Genomic DNA, 21,077 nt, shown 5'->3' on the forward strand with positions numbered 1-21,077 from the left:
AAATATCAAAATATAGAACCCCATGTGCATTGTTGATTTAATTGGGATGCATAATGTAATTAGGTACCTTAATTTCATAAAATTTAACTATTTAGTGGAATTTCGGAAGCTAATCTTATAAGAGCCACGATATGCGCATGCTTGATTTGTGAATTTATAGTATTATTTTATTTATGTTAGAGTCTGCTTATGTCCCAAACGCTATTTATTATTTCATGTCATCCCTATAACGCGAGGAACTCATATAGGAGTTCTGTATGTTTTTATTTATTTATATTAGTATAGATTAACCCTTTTTTTTTTTTTTTTTTTTTTCAGGTGCTCCCATTTACAAGTACGTTTCTATGGTACTCTCTATCCTTTAATTTCATTCCATACTTTGGGGACAAAGCATGAATCTGTTTGGGGGATAGAAACATGTTGTAAATGTTTAAGCATATATTAGGTTGTATATTACGCACTTTTCTTTATAAAAATGTTAAAATCATAAAAATAGTTTATACAATGCACTTAGTGATAATGGTATTGTTCCCTTCTCCATGATGATATTAGTCTAGAAATCTCACGTAGTACTTGAATTAGGATTTAATTTTTGAAACTTAGATTAATATGTAGGTAATAGTCATTGTATCTTTTATTGAACATCTTGCATGAGCATCTATGAATGTATTTGGCAGTATTTTTCTGAGACCTAGGTTAGAGTACTTAATACATATCTTGTGAGCATCTAGCCTAAAAGCCTCATAAGAGTGATATATATGAGCGATAACACAAGGGAGAAGTCAAATCCGAGTAGAGAAATCACACATCCACTTGCTTGATCACCATACTATATCCTAAGCGAGAATTTAGGCCCTCTTTGAATCGATATAGCCTGAAATTCTGACCTAAGTAATTATCCGGTAGTTGCCCCATTGAGCCTTTTCATTAACCTTTTCACAAACCACAAGTCCTTTACCCAATAAAACAAAATAAAAATAAAATAAAATCAGCCTACCTATCTAGATAAGTCTGAGAAATAGGATGAGTGAAGAAAAGAGAAGAGAAAAACTTATGTAAACAAAAATTAATTAGCTGCTTCAAAAGAAAAAGAAATAGAAAAAAAGAAAAGAGAAAGAAAGTTTCCATCCAAAGAAAATAAAAATAAAATAGAAATAAAATAAAAAATTAGAACTCTAAAAACAGAATCAAAGGAGTCAAAAGTCAAAACAAAAGGGCTAAGGATGGAAACAAAGTGCAGAAGCAAAGTAAGAACAAAGTTTTCTCTAGTTACATATATATTTTGAAGACTTTATTATCTCAGACTTGTCTTTTTGATTATCCATTTCCTTCATTCTTTAACAAACACCTAAACCCCGTATCACCTAATAAAGACCTTTAGCTCAATTAGGAATATGTTGGTGTGATAGTAAGTGGTAGATATGCTTGATCGACCTCGGCTTCTTTAGATTGTCATTGAGATTGTGAGAAAACGTGTGCCCACTGCATACTGGAGTTAGCAAACTTGAGTAGAAAAGTTAGAGTGTTATGTGTTTTGACATATTCCTTGTGAGAACCTACTTAGGCACGCTACCCAAAAGTTTCATAAACATACCTGCCATTGCATTTCATAGCATAGTTCATTGTATAGTTGTTTATCTTAAGATGATTTGATTATTATGCATATAATAATTTAGTAGTTAGATTGATGATCATTGTTTAAATGCTAATGAGATGTATAGATATTTGAGATAAAATTAGGGGACAATTACTTTTATTATTTAGTCGTTGTAGTATAAATGAAGTTTGTGAGTATCACCTCTGGAAAACTCTCACGAGGCTATAACTAGTTTACTAGGGAATCCTAGTGGTTTAAGGCCTTATTGCATATTGTCAATGCAATCGCACTCTGCGAAATGATATTAGTTAATTAGAACCACATTTTTGGCCACTTATCTGTTTTTATTTCTCATCTTTGCTTGAGGACAAGCAAAATACTGTTTGGGGGTGGTGTGATAAGCACCCAAAAGTGTAGTTTAAGTCCCTTAATAGTATTACATTTAGGCCAATTATGTTTATAATAAATAAGAATTAGTAATGTTTATGTGTTTTTGTGTATTTAAGGTCTTGAAGTTGTTTATGTGCTTAAAGATGTCATTTTGCATTGAAAATGAGTCAAGATGATTGCTGAGGAAGTTTTTACATTTAAAGCCCAAATCTGTAAAAGTAGACTAAAAGTGTACTAAAGTAATTTCCATCAGCTGTGGCCTCTTTAGACTTAACCTAATGGACTTTGGGCTCACATTAGAGGCCCAAAGTCTCCTTTTTTGGTCCATGCGTGAAAATGTAACCCTAACCCTATCCTATATAAAGAGGGTTAAGGCTAAACCAAACTTAGCTACTGATCAGCTCCCAAATGTCCATTTTATTACCCATATATTGCCGTATTATAGCCCGTCTTACGCTTAGCGAAAAGATAACTCATAGCTTTTATTATATTTTTCAGGTTATGGAGTATTTCAGACCACTTATCCTAAAAGCTGCTTCTTAACACCAAAAGAAGCCTTAATCACACTTATTATGAAGACCAGAAGCAGCTATGGAAAAGTGCTGAAAAAGTCAAAGTCAACGGTCAAAGTCAAAAGATAAGGTCAAAAGTCAAAGCCCTCAAATCAGAAGACCAGAGATGGATGCCCTTATCTCAAAATAAGACATTCTCCCAAAACCTACCTTGGTCAAGAAGAAATTAAAAAGCAAAAGCAAAAGTGAAGTGTGAGGTGTCTCATTTATAATGGAGAAGGACAAATCTGTAAAAGGCAAAAGTAGGGGTATATAATCCAAAAGTAAGGGAAAGAGAAAACATCCATTGTCTTAGGATCCAAACCATTTGGTTTGTTTAATTTCTTGTCTAGTTTTTCTATTCAAGTTTTTACTTTATTGTTCTTCATTTCCTTTTAATTAAAACTTGTTATTTTCATTTGTTATTATTTCAATCTTCAATCAATCTTTGTTGTTCTTGTTTCAATCATCATCAATCTTTCTTTTAATGTTTTCAAGTCATTTCAATACCAACAACTAAAGCTTTCTTGTTTTCATTAGCTTAAAACCAATCTAATCTATACAAATAGTCTACCTTTCTTCTTCACAACTCCCAAACTCAACCTCTAAACAATTTAGGATGAACCTCACTTCTAAACAAACTTTTTGAAGTAACACACCACAATACAATAGCCTTCAAATGGCGCCGCCGTCATGGATTGAAGGAGAAAGAGTGCTTGGTTGAGAATCTAAGAAGGAAGCATCATTCTCATCCCTCCATTCCTATTTTTTTTTTCAATTTTTCGTCATTTTATTTTATTGCTTTTCAGTACTGATCTACTTTCTTGCAAATCAGGGTATGAGACCAACAACCTGGAGAGGAGCTGAAGACACAGCCAAAAGACGACCAAACTTCTCCGGTGTCGGCAAGTGACCGCGCGGGCGATCACGAGCTAACTAGGGGGCGACTGCCTAGTCACTTCCAGAGACGTGGGTCCAGTTTTTTGGCAGCTCAGTTGGTTTTTGATGAATAGTTGTACACCGAGCCCAGATTTTGTAATAGAGTAAGAGAAGTTAGTGGAACTTGTTTGTAATAGTTAGAGATACAAAGAAAAACAAAAAAATTTAGGAAAAATTGGTTTTTGATTGATTCTTTATGATGAACATGAGTTAAACTTGGTTTAAGTTATTATATACTTACCAAGGGATTAGAGTTTTAATTCCCTTGGGAAGTTCAAGTGTGTGAGGCAAGTTGTGGATCATAGCTTATACACTATGAATCAACTTGGTAATCAATACTCTAAGTCCATTTGACTATAGTTAATTTAGCTTATCAATCTAAAACTAGTTAATCTATTAAATTAGTATAATATTAGTTTTGTTTTAAGTTTGGGCCCTTGAAAGCAAAGTTGTATAAATTATAAAAAACCCAACTTGTGGGCTTTTCTAAGTGGGCTTTTATTGTAATTTAAAATAGGGTAAAGCTCGAAAGGTTGGGCCTGATTCTCAGATCATGCGCCAACCGACGTTGCTTTCTCCTCAAGCAGCGTGTAAGCACAGCTTGAGAGGTAAATTCTAAACCTCCTCGAAGCCCAAGTATGATACCTTGTGTGTTCAAGCATGCTTACATGATTGTTTGAAATTTACTTTCCACATTGTAATTTACATTTGTGCATAAGGCTGAACCCGAGCCACATAACAACCATTGGGAAGTCATTACATAATGTAGGTAAATTGGATGTTGCTTGATTCTTGAAAGCCCCCTAGACCAAAAAAATGAATTAAAATCAATCAACTAGAGCCCAAAGTAGTCATGTTTCTCTAGAAAAGGACAAAAATATAGCCATGAGGATTTAGAGTAATCAGTTACCAGATTCCGGTGGACCAACTACCTTCCTCACTCCCCTCCCTCATATTCATCGTGAGTGAGATTCTTGGTAGCGCACCACTTAGTGAAGTGACCGCCTACTCTTCTGAGATGCGTAGTAGAGCCATCCTAGTCCTACACCTAATTGTTCCTCTGAATAGGGCATAGTAAAATATAGGCCAAAAGCAAAGTTTTCAAAACTCCATACTTACAAAAATGAATTTCGAATTCTTGAGCATACATTGCACCGTTTGCACATATTAGGATAGTTTTGGGATCTTGCTAAAAGTGTATGATACTGCGTTCAGGCACTTCTAGCTTTAGCAAGAATAAAACTTACTCATGTAGGATAGCTCGTCGCCCTGTACAATCTCCTGTTTCTGTCCTCCATCTCATAAGATGGCTGAAGAAGTAGTGCAAGCTGAAGAGCCTCTCTCCAACTTCTACACACCGTTGCAAGATTGGCCTCCATCTTGTATACAACTCACACTGCTCGCAAGGGATTTTCACATTCCACCGAACGTGTTCAATCTTCTGCCCATCCTTTAAGGGCATCTCCAATGGGGGGGGTGTAAACTGTATAGAGTGGAAATTTTACACTCCAAATATAAAAAACTCTCTCCAATGGGGGTGCTATATCATAGGCAATAGTGTATTAGCTAATAGAGAGGGTGGGGAATTCCCCCTCTCGCTATTAGTTAATAAAAAGCTCAGGCGACACTCGAACTGACGTCTGAGTGAAATAATTTTCGGACGTCACTTGGAGTGACGTCCCTTTCTAATTCTAAAGTAATTTTTTAACTCGGACGTCACTTTAAGTGACGTCCCAGTTTAAATTAAAGAGGGACGTCACTTTAGACGTCACTTAAAGTGACGTCCGAGTTTAAAATCTATTTTTTTTTACACTTCTCCATTAGGGAGTATAGAGTGTGGATATTTATAAGCTATATAATAGTATACAATTAGAGGTGTAAAATCCTAATGGCACCTATGTGGAGCCTAGGTGGAGGTGTAATTTTACACCCCGCATTGGAGATGCCCTAAGGGTTAAAACATGAATTACTGTACGAGCATCTACGCCGGATACATGAAGTATGTAATACTTTTCATCATCTGGGTGTCATTGACAATCAGGTTAAGCTACGAGTGTTTCCTTTCAGTCTAGCTGGTAGGAGTTATGCTTGGCTTCTTTCACAGAAGGCCGAATCTTTTGATACATGGGAAAATATTGTGTTCTCCTTCATGAAGAAGTACTTTCCACATAAGAAAAGAGAAGAGATAAGAAGCAAGATGCAGTTCTTCAGATAGAGCCCGAGTGAGACATTTTCCGAAGCATGAGATAGATTCTTTGACCTACTCCATTCATGTCCTCACCATAAACTAGAAAAATCCACTATTGTCCAATGATTCTTCAAAGGCCTTCTCCAAGATCATAAAGTAACCCTCGACATCATGAGTAATGGTAATTTTTTGGATAGAGGTGCAACTGAATCATTAACCTTTCTTGAAAACCAAGTTGAAAAGAGTACCCATTGGGGCGACATAAACAATTCCAGAATAGCCCAACCAGTATATCTAAGGCTAGCGGTATTTTTGAAGTGAAATCAGATCTAGAAATCAAAACCTTAATCGAAACCCTCACAAGAAAGATAGATGCCCTCACAACCAAATAAAAAGACCAAATACCTCATCCTGTCATGAACGTAAATACCTCACCATGCAATTTATGTCTAAGCTTAAATCATATAGATGCCACCTGTCCCTTGATCGCAAACCTATCATCACTTCAGCCAGAAGAAGTATGTGCTTTCAACGTACCAAATGCATCGTGGAGACAACATCCAAACTTCGCATGGACCAACATTCCACAAAACCAAACACCACCAGGTTTCAACAAACCAACAAATACATTCAGACAAAGACAAGGATAAGGTACCTATAACAATCAGAATAGAGCATTGGTTCCATCACAGTTTAACTAGAACTATCAATAACGAAAGAGACCTAGTTCCCGTTACACCATCAACTAGTGTCCAAACAGATAAGCTCACCGAAATAATGCTACTTGTTATGCAACAACAAACCCAAATCTTAGCATCCATGCAACAATCTCTGAATTTGTTAGCCCAAGATAAAACCTAGAAAAGTTTATTGCCAAGCCAAAAAGTTCAAAACCTTAAAACCCAAGACATTAAGGCAGTCACAACCTTGCGATTTGGCAAAACTGTTGACAACAAAGTAGTCTTACTAGAAGACCCTACACCTATAGAGGTAACCATTCTAGTACTAGAACCGGAAATTGAAAACCAAATACCTCCATATATCCCTAGCAATGTTCCAGTCCCTAAACCATCAATTCGTCCACCTAACCCAGTTAGACAATACAAACCAAAGGCACCTTTTCCAGCTCGCCTAATGACACCCAAGGAGGATGAAAATTTTGATGAAATCAGATAAACATTTAAAAGTCTAACCATAAACCTACCATTTCTCGATGCCATCAAACATTTATCCAAGCATGCCAAGTTTCTTAAGGATATGTGCACTAACAAAAGGAAAAATAACATTTCAAAAGATGTCTTCCTTACAGAACAATTTCCATCCCTCACAGAGACCAACAGAATCGTCAAATATAAAGATCCTGGTCGTCCTACCATCCCTTGCACTATAGGAGACAAGTACACTACAACTGCCTTGCTTGATCTTGGAGCAAGTGTTAACCTCCTTCCATACTGCCTATTTAAACAACTCGGTTTCCACGAGCTTACACCTACCACCCTGACATTGCAATTAGCCAACCGATCTATCAATACCGAAAAGGAGTTGTAAAAAATGTGATTGTCAAGGTTAATGATTTTTACTACCTTGTTGATTTTATCATCCTCGACATTGAAGTAGCTCATGATGCCATACCCATCATTCTAAGGTACCCATTCTTGGCAACTGCCAACGCCCTCATAAATTGCCATAATGGATCTATGACCATATCTTTCGGGAACCTTTCAGTAGAAGTCAATGTTTTCAAGATGATGTAACAACAAATGGAAGAAGAGTTGGATGACGAAGTTACTATGATAGACAGTGTAGTGCAAGAGTACTATGACCGAACTTTCCCAGAAAATGAGGTGCATCAGTTCTTATCCTTCAGAGATTAAGAGTTTGATATGGATCAGTATAAAGAAGATACCTCGATAACTTTGGAATCAGTTCCCTTATGCACTTCAGATTTTGAGTTACTTGAACATAAAGAGACATCACCAGCGCAGGTGTTTTCAATGGAAGAACAGAATCCTGTAGAGACATTGTTACCCATAACACCTACACCTACTCCTGCTCTTAAGCCTCTCCCTCCTAACTTAAAATATATCTATCTTGATACCGATGGTACACATCCTATCATCATTTCATCCCAGTTGTCAAAAGAGGAAGAAGAGCACTTAATTAGAGTGATTTAAGAACACCGTTCTGCCATTGGTTGGTCTCTTGATGATATAAAAGGAATTGATCCAAAGATTTGCACCCATCGGATTCACATGGAAGAGAATGTCAATACCTCTAGAGGGCCACAACGCCGGTTAAATCCAGCTATGAAAAAGGTAGTAAGGGCGGAGATCCTGAGATTACTGGATGCTGGGATCATTTACCCTATATCTGACAGCGAATGGGTCAGCCCTATTCATGTAGTGCCAAAGAAATCTGGGATTATAATAGCCCATAATGAGGAAGGAGAGCTGATACCAGCACACGTTCCCATCATGTGGAGGATTTGTATTGATTACCGAAAGCTAAATGTCGTCACAAGGAAAGATAATTTCCCCCTGCCATTTGTAGATCAGATGCTTGAACGCTTAGCAGGACATGCTTATTACTGTTTCTTGGATGGGTATTCAGGGTACTTTCAGATTTTAATTGATGACATAGATCAAGAAAAGACTACCTTCACTTGCCCTTTTGGAATATATGCTTATGCATGTATGCCCTTTCGTCTCTGCAATGCACCTGGCACATTTCAACGTTGCATGCTACGTATTTTTAGTGATATGGTGGAGAGATTCATGGAAGTGTTTAAGGATGATTTTTCCCTCTATGGAGATTCTTTCGATGATTGCTTATCCAACCTGTCCAAAGTATTGGTGCGTTGTCAGGAAAAGAATCTGGTCCTTAATTGGGAAAAGTGTCACTTCATGGTAAAAAATGGTATAGTGTTAGGTCACATTGTGTCTAAAAATGTTATAAAAGTTGATAAAGGTAAAATATACAAAATTTCTACTCTACCTATTCCACGGAACATCTGTGACATACGAACCTTCCTAGGCCATGCTGGATTTTATCGAAGATTTATCCAAAATTGCTAAACCTTTAACTAATCTTCTTATAAAAGATGCACCCTTTGAGTTTAACTCGGAATGCATGCATGCTTTTGAAAAGTTGAAAGTCGCCTTAATAATTGCACCTATAATTCAACCTCCTGATTGGTCAAAACCGTTTGAGCTCATGTGTGACGCCAGCGACTACGTTGTTGGCTCTGTTCTAGGTCAAAAAATGGGAAGGGACCTATAGTTTTTTACTATGCAAGTAAAACACTAAATGAGGCTCAGCGGAATTATACGACCACTGAAAAAGAATTCTTAGCCATTGTCTATGCTTTAGACAAATTTCATCCCTATTTAATAGGTTCAAAAACCTTAATATACACTGATCATGCAGTACTTAGGTACCTTCTAGCAAAAAAAGATGCTAAGTAGAGGTTGATCTGATGAATTCTCTTCCTGCAAGAATTCACCTTGGAGATAAAAGATAAAAAAGGAGTTGAAATCGCAGTGGCTGACCACCTATCTAGGTTAACTGATGATAGTGATAGTGATTCCGAGGCCATTTTAGATTTTTTTTCCTAATGAGCATCTTTACGTGATCCTCTCTGCACCCTGGTATACTGATATTGTGAATTATCTGGTGACTGAAGAGACTCCGCCATTGTGGAATAGAAATCAGAGGAAGAAGTTCTTGGCTCAAGTAATGTACTATCATTGGGATGGCCCATATCTTTTCAAATACTGCCCATACCAGATCATTCGATGTTGCATTCCAGAATGGGAACAATCTGCTGTTCTTTCCTTTTCCCATGAGAAGGCTTGTGGAGGGCATTTTAGTGCCAATAAAACCACTGCTAAGGTCTTACAATGTGGATTCTGCTGGTCAACACTCTTTCACGATGCATTTCTTCATTGCAAAGCATGTGCTCGTTGCCAACATCTCGGTCGTATTTCTGCACGTAACATGATGCCCTTAAATCCCATTCTCATAGTGAAGATTTTCGACGTCTGGGGCATCGATTTCATGGGACCTTTCCCAACTTCTAATGGTTTCATCTACATCCTATTAGCCGTAGACTATGTATCTAAATGGATTGAGGCCATGCCATGTCGTAACAATGATAACAAAACAGTCATCAGGTTCATAAAAAAAAAATTTTTTCAAGATTCTGTGTTCCAAAAGCTATCATAAGTGATGGTGGATCACATTTTTGCAATCGAATTTTTGAACATATTGATCAGCTCCCAAATGTGCATTTTATTACCCTTATATTGCTGCATTACAGTCCCTCTTACGCTTAACGAAAAGACAACTCATAGCTTTTACTGCCTTTTTCAGGTTAAGGAGTATTTCATACCACTTATCATAAAAGCTGCGTCTTAGCACCAAAAAGAGCATTAATCACGCTTATTATGAAGACCAGTAGCTGCTATGTAAAAGTGCTGAAAAAGTCAAGTCAATTGGTCAAACTTAACGGTCAAAGTCAACAATCAAAAGACTCAATTCAGAAGACCAAAGATGGAGGCCCTTATTTCAAATTATGAAAACTTATCCCTAAACCTACCTTGGTCAAGAAGACACCCATAAAGCAAAAACAAAAGCAAAAGTGAAAGGGGTGAGGTGTCTAGTTTATAATGGATGAGGGCAAATCTATAAATGGCAAAAGGAGGGGTATATAAACAAAAAGCAAAGGAGAGAGAACTCATCCATTGTCTTAGGATCCAAACTATTTGGTTTGTTTATTTTCTTGTCTTGTTTTTCAATTCATGTTTTTAATTTCTTGTTATTTCAATCAACTTGTTAGTTCATTTCCTTTATTTCAATCAAACTTGTTATTTGTTCTTTGTTTCAATCTTCATCTTGTTTGCTTGTTTCATTTCAATGTTTTAATCAATCTTCATTTCATGCTTTCAAGTCATTTTAATCAACAATCAAAGCTTTCAAGTTTATTAACTTAGAACCATTCTAATATTCAAGAGTCTACCTTTCTTCTTCTATCTCCCTCACTCAAACTCTAAACAATTTAGGATAAACCTCAACTTCTAAACTCTTTTGAAGTATACTTCCACCAATACTAAAGCTTCACATATCATGAAAAAAATATGGAGTAACCCACAAGGTTGCAACTCTATACCATCCTCAAACAAGTGGTCAAATAGAAGTCTCTAATTGAGAGATTAAACGTATCTTGGAGAAAACAGTTAATCCAAATAGAAAAGACTGGTCTCTCCGACTGAACGATGCACCATGGGAATACATAACTACTTTTAAAACACTTATAGGGATGTCCCCCCTATAGGTTTGTCTTTGGAAAACCTTGTCATCTACCAGTTGAACTAGAGCATCATGCCTTGTGGGGCAATAAAAACCCTTAATTATAATCTCGATGTGGCAAGTGAAAACTATAAACTACAAATAAACGAGCTCGAAGAGATTCGAAATGATGCTTATGACCTTTCAAAAGATTACAAAACCAACATGAAAAGGATTCATGACAAGCATATTTGATGATAACAATTCGAAGTTGGTGAAAACATTTTGCTTTATAACTCTAGCTTGCATCTTTTTCCAGAAAAACTGAATACTTGATGGACTAGTCCTTTTAATATAACTGAAGTCACCCTTTATGGGACTATTACTTTAAATAACCATAATGACAACAGTACCTTTAAAGTCAATGGTCAGCGCCACAAATATTTTCTTGAGGTATGGTCTATGGATGTCGAAGAAATCCTTCTTCAAGATCCCATCTACGAGGACTGACTCCTCTTTTCCGATGTATTCCTTTCCCATTCCATTCCATCGTTTGCTTTAAGGGGATACACCAATAAGATAACCGGACCTCTCCACTTGGAAGGTGTGGTTGTAAGTGCCGAAGCCTTATGTCCACAGTATATCTTACGCATTCCACGTTAGCACTTTTATTCGTCGTTTGAGTAGTGTACCCCTATGGAGCAAGTATACAATTTTTCTTTTCTTTATTTTACACTTCTTTTTAGAATAGCTTTTCTATTCCTGTCATTTACAATTCCTGTCTTTATTTTCATTTCCCTGCTTTCTATTTTTACATTTTCTATTTTTACATAAGCATTTTTCTTTCAATCTCATCTTTGACGCTGAGTAGTCCTTCCTCTATAAAGAAGAGATGTGAAACAAAGCAGAGGGCAATGGAGATTGAGTAAAGGTGTCTTACGGTTGTCTCTCATAGTTGTTTAGCATGTCTCATCTTCCATAGGAATGCCATACCGTGGTCGTGGGATGGTTAGCAGGTGGAGCCCTTGATTTCAAAAACTTTTTCCTTCTATGGGTGATTTCTAATTGTTTTGAGCTTCATCTTTATCTCTAGTTGGAATGGCATTAACTAGGGCTAACTAGAGAGTAGGAGAGGAGAGACTAGATTATCTAGAAATAGAGCTAGTCCTCTTCACTAGATTTTTCTACTTGCAAAACAAGAGGTGGAAGATCTAGGGAGGCCAAACCATGGGATGGTTTGCAATTAGAATCACTTAATTTCAAGCACCTTCTATTGGGAGGACCACTTTCGTTATAGTGATTTTTCTTTGTAGTTTTATAGTTTATATTTTTCTGTCATAGCAATTTAGGAACATAAAAACCAAAAAATCAAATACAAATGTTTCTTTCTTTCTTTAATAAAATTATTTGTTTTCACCGCACTTGTAATAGATGATTCTCGATACATCAATAGTTAAGTGATTTTTCAAAATGGGCAATGGATTTTACACAGACCAACCCCTAGAACAATGCAATCTAGGGGCAGTTTGAGATCAGCTTTGCTTACTAAGGATCGCCTATATCACCAAGCTATTCGCCCTGGTCAGGACATTCAATGTCTTGCACAGTAAATCCCCCAACTCGTGTAGCTGAAGCTCTGTCTGTCTAGATTGGGTTTGCTACAGAGCCGACACGAAAGTTGCCTAAGATTATCTGTTATGATTTGTTTCAAGTAGTAACATCTAGAATCACAGCTTTTGAGTACGAGTTTCTTAAAACATCTCTCTATAGTTTTCAAAACCAGAGGATATAAAAATGAAAGTTATACGCCCGGAGTAACCAAAATGATACCGGATTAATGTATAATTTTATCTTCTTGGCAAAACCTCTATATGGATAGAGATATATTTTGAATGAGAAAACCAACTAAAAAAAAAAAAACGGTTGCCTTCCAAACGAGAATTAAACAAATAGAGTAACCCAATGTGATACTATTCTCTGTTTAATTCTATCTTTTGTCTCCACCTGTCTATTTTGTCTCGAGAATCTGATGTTAAAAGACTCAATTTTTTTTCAAATTTTCAAAATTTTCCTTTCTTAAAAATCTTTCCCCTATCGTTTAAATCTTTTCTCCTTCTAAATCTCTCTCGTTTCTAAAAAACTTTTCAAAAATGTCTTCTGTAGCAAACAAAAACCCTCAACCTAGCAAGACTAGACGGATCAATTTCAATGATCGTGTGCAAGCACTTCCTAGAGAACTGCAACTTAAGATATGGACACATATACCGAAAATCATTCCTAGTTTAGGTAAGAGTTCATACACACGTAAGAGACGAGCTATGAGAGAAGGCTGGTGCTCGAACTGTTAAACACCAACATACCCCGGTCTTCAACCTCATAATAATTCTATTTATAAAGTCTACATGTGTTATCCCCCAGTGCATTACGCTAGGTCTAAGAGAGTAATCCAGCCATCTATATTTCATCCACCGTTGGATGTGAGTGTACCCTATACTATTACGATGCATTTTCGATGCTAATCGTTTTAGTACCTCATGGGTCAAGATCGGACAAGTAACGAAGTGTGGATTGGCTCTTGAAGTTGGCAAGGCAATGAGGACAAGATCAGAATTTCCTGATTTCATTTGGGCTTGGGCCAAAATTTCAAATTCATTAAAGAGGCATGTGCAAGGCACGTGCCATCAAACTATTTAGCCGACGTGGAAGCCCACATTCCATCTTCTCCATCACAAAAATTCCCAACCCTAGCCACCCACACCAGCTCATGATCACCCTTATCCAACTCACGACCGCGACCTCACCTCAACACACCTCCACCCAATTATTTTACATCCTGCTCTATTTTCAACCCCCATTCCAACTAAAAACCCCAATTTTATCAATCCCTACTCTAAATGGATCGAGTTCTTAAAATCGTGTCGGAGCAAAATTTTCAAGACCTCTTCTATTTCGATCTGTTTGAAGTGCACTTCAAGGCTGAGATTAGAAGAAGAGGATGGGAACCTTTGGTTTTGTTGGAAGGTGCGGCTTATTCTCCCTCTCTTCCTCTTTCATTTTATAACTGCATGCTTAGAGGGAAGGATGACTGCATCGCAGTTGTCAAGGATGGAGGCTCGCTAGAGCTCACTAAGGAGGTGGTGAGTGGAGTTCTAGGGATTCCTATGAAGGCTTATGTTTAGGCGGAACAGTCCCTATATGGTAAGACCATTGACGTGATGATGGTAGAGACACTTCTCGAAGGGTTTAAAAACCCCAAGTCTAACTGCGTGTTTCAGAGTTCGCTACAAAAGAACCAGCTGGCAGTATCTCAGTGGACAGCCTACAACCTGCTAGGCTCAACCAAGCCTATGGATATAAGTAATGCGATGCTTCATCTTTTATGGATTCTTCAAGACCAGAAGAACAGCTTTTTCATCGTCTCCTTTATCTTTGAGCAACTCTACAAACCGAAGAAGTTAACTGCCCCTCTACCAGTGCTGGTCACCAGGATCATGCAGTACTGGGGGTTTCAAGTCACAGACGCCCTAGTGGAGGTGAAGGACGCTACCACATGTCCTATCTATGCCCACTATGTCTAGAAGTTATGGCTTCCACCTGAAGCTAGAGCCGCTGAGCAAGCACGACCGACCCAGAAGGTGGATTATGATAAGAGCCCAAAACTGTAGTTTTAACCCCTTAATAATCATACTGTTAGACCAATTATGTGAATAATAAGTAAGAGTTAATACTGATTACGTGTTTTTATACATTTCAGGCTTCAAAGTCCATTATGTGCAGAAATGTGCCACTTTAGCGAGATAAAGGAGCAAAAGTCATTAGAACTTCCGAATGCCATATCTTTGGACTCAGACCTCGGAATTGGGCCTACCTTATGTCAAAACGACCGGCTCGAAAAGAGCTTTCCAATGGTTGAAGCCTTGGCCCAATCAGAGGAGCAGAAGTGGATAAACCATCTGTCGAAGCCAACTGCAGCTGAAGAGCCCATTTTGGACTAAAGAAATTGGGTTTTGGGCCCGATTTTCCGGCCCAAAATATGGCTCCAAGCCCATGCACGATTTTTGGATCTGGAAGTATAAAAACAAAAGCTTGACTCTTTGTTAATGGCAGTTAGGTTAGGAAGCTAATGTTAATGGAGTTTAGGGTTAGAAAAAGATAGATCTAGATTAGTTTTTAGATCTAGATCTAGTTTTGAATCTCCATTTTTATTAGTTTTCATTTCCTTTGTTTTAATTTAAAGTATTAAAATATTGTTAATGCTTCATTAGATAAATCAAGTAGTTTATTATTGATCAAATTCGATTTTGTCATTTATCTATTGCTTAGATCTAATTTCATTTCTTGGTTGTTAGTCATTTCGTAGTTATTGATGTTAGATTTTAATTATTGTTTGTTAAATTTCATAAAGTTAGAATCTTTAGATTTAGTTGTCTTAAATTTATAATTAGTTTTAGTTTAAACACCAAACACATCACTCTCACCATTGTTCCTTGTGTTGGATCAATTGAATTTGTTTAAGTCTTGAGAATTAAGAGTGGAACGAATTCCTTACTCATTATATTGCATGATTATGTTTTGAGAGTAAGAGATTTTGATTTAAACGTAAGAACGGTAGGATTTCGTATTAGTGTTCTTGTAGCATTAATATTTAGGATTTTACTGTTTTTTCGTGTTATCAAATTGTGCCGCTGCCATCTTAATCTCGTTCAAGACAAGAATTCAATTGCTTGAATCCAAGGGGCAATCCCCCATTCTCTACCCACCCACCCTTTTAATTTTTCATTCTTGTTTCTTGAATTTTCGAACTGCTTCAATGTTTTCGGGCATAGGGGCTGCGGATTCACAGAGAAAAACACTGCGGTGAAGGTATTTCTAAATTTTCGAAAATTCTGAAAATTTTCATACATATTATTTAATGTGTTGTTGATTTACTGGAATATTTTCAGATTTTTCAAAGTTGTTTTACCTTGTGAAAAAAATACGATCTTTACAGTGCTGCATTTCAGTTTTCACACCGTATGTTCTTGAAAAACAGACGAGTAAGGTTACTTAGGGAGTTCTAAAAATTCTATAATTTTTACAGGAGTATATATCCTAAGTCATGAGTTTGTAATAAAAATTTGATGAGTTTTGGATTTGTTTTGACCTCCTAAATAGTAGAGTGTTTCCAGTGTGTTTCTGCAGTGTTGCAAACACTTAATATCTGGAACACCAGCCAATAAGGAGAGGTTGTAGAACTCCAATTGCTCTAAATTTTTTACAGGAACAATTAGGATCTGTCAGGAGTCTCCAGTAAAACTTTGGCAATTTTTGGATTTGTTTTGATGGGTTAACCATTCGGTTGTTTGTATTGTGTCCGAAAACCGTTTCACAAACTTTGAAGGGCTGTAGAGGGACTTTCACAGCTCCGATTGATCTGAAATTTTACAGGCTACTTGATAGACGTCTTAGAAAATTACTGTAAAAATTTCAAATTTTTTGGAGTACGATAAAAGGCCTAAAACTTGAAAACCCTGGAGCGCGACTCGCGCCCAAACTGAGCGCGACCGCGCCCAAAACACTGGACATCCGAAAACTGGTCCGCAAACTTTGCAGGGCAGTAGAGGGACTTTTACAGCTCCAATTGATCTGAAAATTTACAGGCTACTTGATAGACGTCTTAGAAAATTACTGTAAAAATTTCAGATTTTTTGGAGTAGAATAAAAGGCCTAAAACTTAAAAACTCTGGAGCGCGACCCGCGCCCAAAACACTGGACATTCGAAAACCTTGAGCGCGCCCGCGCCCAAACCGAGCGCGACCCGCACTCAAACACTGGACATTCATAAAAACCTTGAGCGCGACCTCGCCCAAAGAGAGCACACCAGCGCCCTCAGCTGAATTTGCCGGATTTTCACAGTTTCGATTCAAATTTTCAATTTTCAAGTTTTTCAGTGTTATAACTTGTTAAATACACTGAACACGCGTATACAAGACGCTATTCAAACGCGTAGCAAGGAGGCATTCAGGTACTCCTTCTTCCACTCCTCGCCTCTTCTGTTAGAGGAGTTTTAATTCTAGTATAATCAGGCTTGTTTTTCATAGAAATAAATACAACACGCCTATCTAGAATTTCACACACTACACTTGCATCAATGGCTAAAGAACAAGAGACTCCTCTCTCGATTTTTATAAAGCCCTAAACGATGGCCCTAAGTCGCATCGTTCTTGCAGACCTAGTGGGGATTTTCAATCCCCCTAATATATTTAACTTGTTACCGGTTTTCATGGTTTAGACCACGAGAAAGCCTTTACCAAAGACACGCGTAGGATAGACCAAGTTCTCACTACATTCCATCATCCTAAGCGTAAGTCCGGATCAAGTTAAACTTAGGGTGTTTCCTTTCACCCTAGCCGACAAAGCGGCGCCTTTGTTAACGCCCAAACGCCAAACTCGTGGACTCATGGGCTCAACTTGTTCAATTGTTCATGGAACAATTTTATCCACCACTAAAGACATTGATGAAATGCTTCACAAGATTCATTTCTTCAGCCAAATCCTCATGAATCCTTTTCAGAGGCCTGGAATCGTTTCAATCGATCTTCTCATTGAATGCCCAAGATCATAATCTTGCGAAAGACACGCTTTGTTCGCTTTCTTCAAGCGGGCTTTCACATTATCATAAGGAGGTTCTAGATATCATGTCCGGGGGTAGTTTTCTTAGTAAAGGAGCCTTGGAGGCTTATACATTCTTAGAAGATCAATCTAAGAGGAACAACAATTGGGGAGGTAACGATTCCTCCCGCCTCCTCCTCCTTCTTCTCGTGAGGTTAAACATGATCTCGAGCTTAAAACTCTTATCGATGCCCTCACTAAAAAGTAGATGCCATCCCCTGCTCAACAACAACCCACTCCAGTCATGAACATTAACTCTACTCGTTGTAATGTCTGTTGTAGTCTTGAGCATTCCGACTTCTATTGTCCTCTTGTCTATGCACAAACACCACCACAACCATCACACTTCAACCAGTTAACTCAACATCAAGGACAAGGGAACTTAGGTGACCCGAGAATAGAGCTTTTGTACCCATAACCCGGAACTATCAACATCAAGACATGAACGCTCAACAAGCTTTAATTCCAATACAACCATCTACAGACAAAGTAGTAGTGACCTTGTTGGAGAAACAAAATCAAATTATGCAACAAAACTCCAACTTAATGAAAGATCAGCATGATCAAAACTCTAATATGATGAAACAAACAATGCAAATGATGCGTCTTTGTGCCAAAAGATTATTGACATGTCTTCTAACCAAAATAATAACCAAACCCGGTGTTTCCAAGTCAAGCAATGCCTAATCCTAAGTCAACAAACACCGCCTTCGAAATAAAAAGTATTCATTAATAATGGTAATATAAACCCGAGGGGGACTCCATGCAAATCACTACCCTTTCGCTCAGGCAAGTAGTTGATAACCAAGTGACTATGCCTAAAGATTACCCACAAACTAAAAATGATACCATACCACATACTATAATAGAAACCAAGACCCTACAACCGTAGAAGTACCGGTTAAACCACAACCAAAAGGGAAAACATTACAAGATCCAATAATAGAAAGTGAAGACCACACCTGTAGGGGTTCCAATATGGATACCTAGATGGAAAACGGATAGAGATAAAGCAAAGCCTAATAATACTTTTATCCCTTCAAGTAAAATAGCGATAAAAGCACCATATCCCCAAAGACTAGTTGTGTTTTTAAAAATGACGAGAATTTTGATGAGATTAGGGAAGTGTTTAAAAATTTGACTATAAACCTACCTTTTCTAGAAGCTATAAAAAGTCTACCCGGACACGCTAAGTTTCTAAAAGAGTTGTGCACCAAGAAGAGGAAACCAACATACCCCATGAAGCATTCTTAACTGAACAATATCCCTCTTTATCCTGAACATAACGGAATTGTTAAGTACAAGGACCCCCGGTCGCCCCATCAGACAATGCACCTTAGGTGATACCTTCATAACAACCGCTTTATTAGACACGGGGCTTAGTGTTAACTTACTCCCTTTTTATTTATATAAACAATTAGGTCTAACAAAACTTTAACCAACCAAAATGACTTTGCAGTTAGCCGATCGTTCTATTAAGTATCCCAAGGGTGTAGTTGAAAATATTCTCGTTAAAGTTCAGGATTTTTACTATCCAAAATTTACTTTGTTATTCTTGACACAGAAGTTGCTCATGATTTCATTCCCATCATCTTAGGGCGTCCTTTCTTGGCAACCGCCAATGCCCAAATCAATTGTCGGGATGGCTCAATGACTCTTTCTTTTGGAAATCTTTCTGTAGAAGTTAACATGTTTAGACAAAAACAGGGACAACTAGGTTTGCCTATAGAAGGAGAAGTGAAGTCCATTGAGAGTTTTGTACCTCACATTAGTAGCGGTGACACTTTAGTCCCCACACTAGTAGATACCCTCTTATGGAAGAAGACAAGGATCACAATTTCTACTCCCTAGACGTAGATAACATCAAGGAGGATTTCCTTCGACTCTTTTTTGCAACCCTTCTTTGTCACTCATGAAGTTCTCTCCTATTGACATCCATTCATCTCTTGACGCCATGACGGAAGAAGAATTTTTTGCCCTTTATCCCAGTGATTCTTCTTACCCACCTATTGAGGAATGTCTTGCATATCTCAAGGCCTCTGATGATATAGACCTAAGAACACTAGTTGAACACCATTCACCCACCTCACATCCTCATGTCACTCATTCACCTTCCATCACGAATGTTCCTCGCCCTCTACCTTTTCAAAGAACCATTGAGTTTGTACTTGACCTTGGTGTTTCTCCTATGCTTCATAACTATCTAAAACCAACTAGTGAAGAAGTAACACCCAAGGACAAGCCACCGGACACTTTTTCATTTTTTCCATTTTTCCCTTCTCAAAATTATCCACATCCTACGTATCTTCCACAACCATCAATTTTCTCATGTTCATTTACTTGGCATTCCCTTCGTAGGAGGACAAAGAAGAAACTGTATGCTCGATTAGGTTTTAGATCTATAAGGCTTTACTCTCATTCCACTAAGCTACATCATAGGAAATCTTGGTGCTTAATTCTGTTTGATGGTGCATTCCATGTTAATTATTTGTGGAAAGACCCACAACTTTTTAGATTATTGATATATGGGAAACTGCATGTAAATACATATATATCACTTTAAGTCTAGGGAATCTGACTTTAAAAGACCCACGTTTTAAAACAAATTTTTACAAACCTGTTTTCAAAAATTTGTTTGGGGGTGGGGTGTTTGGTTTTTCCATTCTTGATCACTCAAATTCCTATTCTTACCCCCACCTCACTCCCTTGAAGAGTAGTTAGATTTCTTCTTGTTTGTCGTTTTGATGTTGTTTTTTATTATTTTTAGTAGATAGGATGTTACGTTGTTAAATTCCGTAGTTAACTTTGAATTTGGTAGTTAAATGTTGTTTGAATTTCAATTTTAATATAATGTGGTTCTTTTCAAATTGTGCATAGATTTTATTGTTAATCCTACCTTTTCGAATTGTTTGGGGGTGGTATTATTTATTCTATCATGATTTGTAGAAGATCCTCCATTTTAGAGTTTGTTTTGGAGTGAAGGTTGAGAATATTGTCGTAATTGGCATACCTATAATTAGATGTGGTGGTAGGATGAAATATAAGAGAGTTTAGAAGTTACTAGTCTAAATCCAAAGATAAAAAAGATACTAGGGTTGTTTTAGAATCAAGAATATGAGTTGTTTCCGTTTTCGGGTTTGGAAATTTTATTGTTTCCTGAAATTGCCTTAAAACTTTTTGGCAACTTACCGATTCGTTTTAACAATTAAAAACCTATAAAAACTCCCTTCTTTCTACACTAACAAACCACAATATATTCCACCATCATCCCGCACCATCCACTCCAAGTTTTAATTTCTTTTTCATCTAAACTCCGGTTTCAAATTTCTTCAGAGCGCTCACGCTTCATCGAGCGCTGCGCCTTTCACATTTTTGGAAAATTTATTCAGAGCGACCGCCCTCATACCGAAGCGACCATCTCATCTATCGACCTAGAGCTACCAAGCCCAAGCTTTGAAGCGAAACACCAGCTCAA

General features: G+C 37.4%; 1 pseudogene; it reads left to right on the forward strand.

Annotated features, from left to right (window-relative positions):
* The first annotated feature begins 7,548 nt into the window (after positions 1–7,548).
* LOC147509246 (uncharacterized) lies at positions 7,549–10,871 on the forward strand (annotated as a pseudogene).
* Positions 10,872–21,077: the final 10,206 nt, after the last annotated feature.

The sequence above is a fragment of the Coptis chinensis genome, chromosome 3, assembly GCF_015680905.1.
Source record: "Coptis chinensis isolate HL-2020 chromosome 3, ASM1568090v1, whole genome shotgun sequence".
Classification (NCBI taxonomy): Eukaryota; Viridiplantae; Streptophyta; class Magnoliopsida; order Ranunculales; family Ranunculaceae; genus Coptis; species Coptis chinensis.